Source organism: Diadema setosum, chromosome 8 (assembly GCF_964275005.1).
Source record: "Diadema setosum chromosome 8, eeDiaSeto1, whole genome shotgun sequence".
Lineage (NCBI taxonomy): Eukaryota > Metazoa > Echinodermata > Echinoidea > Diadematoida > Diadematidae > Diadema > Diadema setosum.
The window spans coordinates 18,642,272-18,645,141 of NC_092692.1; positions in this window are offsets into that span (position 1 = coordinate 18,642,272).

Here is a 2,870-nt window from a genome sequence, read left to right on the forward strand (position 1 = left end):
GAACATTTTATGACAGTCATATTTTGATGCCTGCTGGCATAGATGATGACCTTTGTTAATGGAGGTTTGTTTCACATGCAGTGCATTTTCCATCATCATTGCTCTCAATTGTGACAGTATAGTTAAAGCTCAAATTCTGTCCATTACATATTGTAAACCCATCATTACAAGTTTATATGTGAATGTGTACAAGATACATAGCCAAGGCAATGCTATGTGACTATCTTTTGCATTTCTTTCATCAATGTATGTTAGAGAAAGTCAAGAACAGTTCAAATGCAAGGACTTACACACAATACAATTCATAGATATTATATAAAATGATTCTTATAGCTTATATTAAGTCACACAGGACAATGCTGTACATTCTATCGTACTTTTCTCTTGATGTCTGATCTTCTGCTATCAGAGACCATACAGCTCCTTGACAACAGGATAGGTTGTCTTGTCAGCCACTCCCTGCAGTGAGTGATCGAGTTCATGTCTAGCTCGAGAATTGAGCCATCATCGCGCATCTCCGATACATTGCGTTCACCACCGTGTGCATTTTTCCTTCAGCATTACTAGTAGTGTAAGCTGCTGCATTGTCTGTGTCCTCCTGAAGATTATTCGTTGCAGCAGTCATGGCAACTGCGTGGTCCTTCTCATGTAGAAGAGGCACGCTCTGCCTTGTAATAGAGGAGGGTTCTTTCCTCCATCCTATTTCTCTTCTGAGTACCATCTGTAATTACGGTTGCTGCTCTCAAAGCTGCTGGTACTGCTGCTTACAATGATATCAAGTTTCATGAAACGAGGACTCTGCTTTTGTCATTAGCAGTGGTTACCTTCGAGTGATCTGTGGTGGTTTCACTGATTTTTCAATAACCCGTTGAGGACGAATCCCGAGTATACTCAGGCAGGTGTCTCTGGGAAATGCGTGTTGTAGCAAAATCAGTCCATCCTCAACGGGTTAAGTATGATGATGCTTTGCTGTATGTGCATTCATTCTGATTGCCTGACGAATCTGTGATATTTGATGACAACTGCAGAATGAGAGAGATACTCTTCAAATACATGATCCCATTTCATCCTCTTAATCATGTTCTGTCTTTTAGCTTTGCATTCCAAGCAAGCTAAATGTATGTAGTGTTGAAAAAAAAAAGGCTTCATTTAGTCACTGCAGCTACCTACAGTAAATACAGAATGTATTGTATGTATGAATGAGCTACAGAATGTATATATTCAAAGAAAAAATTACAGGGTAAATTCACATATCATGAAAAATAGAAGGTAGAGTAATTACTGGTGTCAATCTGTCATACCATGATATTGACTACAGTTTAGTCATGAATTGCACATAACATTTATGTACAAATGTATATGTCAAGGTAGTGTACATGCTAGAAGTTTCTTGTTCATGTATCATGATGCGTGACATTTTGATGTGTATATTCATTCACTTGTACAGTGTGCAATTATCCATTGAGTGCTGGTCCACCATTTCATATTAAGAATTCACAGATGTGTGCAAACTACAAGTGGGCATTGAAATCATCTGAAAAAGATGACTGTTTCAAACAAGCAGTTACTGCTAAACCTCAAAGATTGAGTGAAATAACACATTTTAAAAGCTATAAGTTGTATCACTCTTTTTTTTTTAAAACATGAAGCGTATGAGATGTAGTACATTTATTGAAATGTATATGTTTCTAATAAGTTTTGCCAGCACTGCATATTTGTTATTTATGCAGCAGTGGTATCTTGTAGGACAGCATTGATGCATGTCTGATGATGAGACAAGTCCAGACAAGACAAGACAATGAACAAATTGCAATTATGAAGACAATTCTGACATTTAATGAAAATACCTGTTTGAGATCATCATCGAAGCCGGGCTTACTGGCCTTTTTTCTTCCAGAACTGGTTCTTCCTAGCCTGATTATTGACGTCCTTTGTTTTCAAATTCCAAAGGTATGGATATGCTCATCAACAAATCCCAGGTCTTGGCTTTCTTCCTGCTCTTCTTAGAGCCGACAGGACTTTTGTGGATTTTTGTCTTCTTCTTTGATTTACTTGGCTTGTTGGTCAGCTGTGATGAGAACGAAGAATAACTTGAACCATGAGAGGTGGCCCATTTTTTGCTGGAAATCTCTTTAGCCACAAGAAAGGTCTCCTTCCAGTGACTCATCAAGAACTTTAGGATTTTTGCCAGACTTCCTGTTATGATCATGCAAAGTTTGTCTTGGGACCGCCATTTTCCTCCTGCTTTATTTCCACTGACAGAGGAAAGAGACGGGTTGCCTGGCAACCATCCTCCGTGCCACGGCCTTGCCTTTCCCAGCATTAAAGTTTTCTCATCGGCCATTTTGAGGAGAGGTAATGTTGAGCTGTTGAGCCAATGTGAGCTGGAAGGTGACATATGCATTTTGGTGTTTGATGTTTCAGTCTATACCCATTTGTCAAGCGACCTGTGCAAATAATTTTTATTTTCAATTTATCATTAAAAGGTTGCTTATGTTTTCAGTTTTGTACAGTTTCTATCTGGTCCACTAATGCCATCCAGTAAGATGTGACAACTCTCCTATGTTACTAAAAAATGAGAGAGTTGGAAAACAAATAAAATGGATTGCAACTTATTGACATAGTGCCCTTTCATCGACGGAAATGAACACTGATTATTGAGATTTTCGGTAGTAGCGTGATGAAAAAGAAATCATGGGCATACATACTGGGATGGGATTTAAACCCATGACCTCCTGATTGCTAGACAGACATCAGAACCACTAGACTATTGAGCTGCTGCCCAATAGCCAGTGATGATTCGAATGAATCAAAGAATGTGTTTAATTCATGGAATAAAATGGCATCATGAAAATTGTGATGTCTGTGTT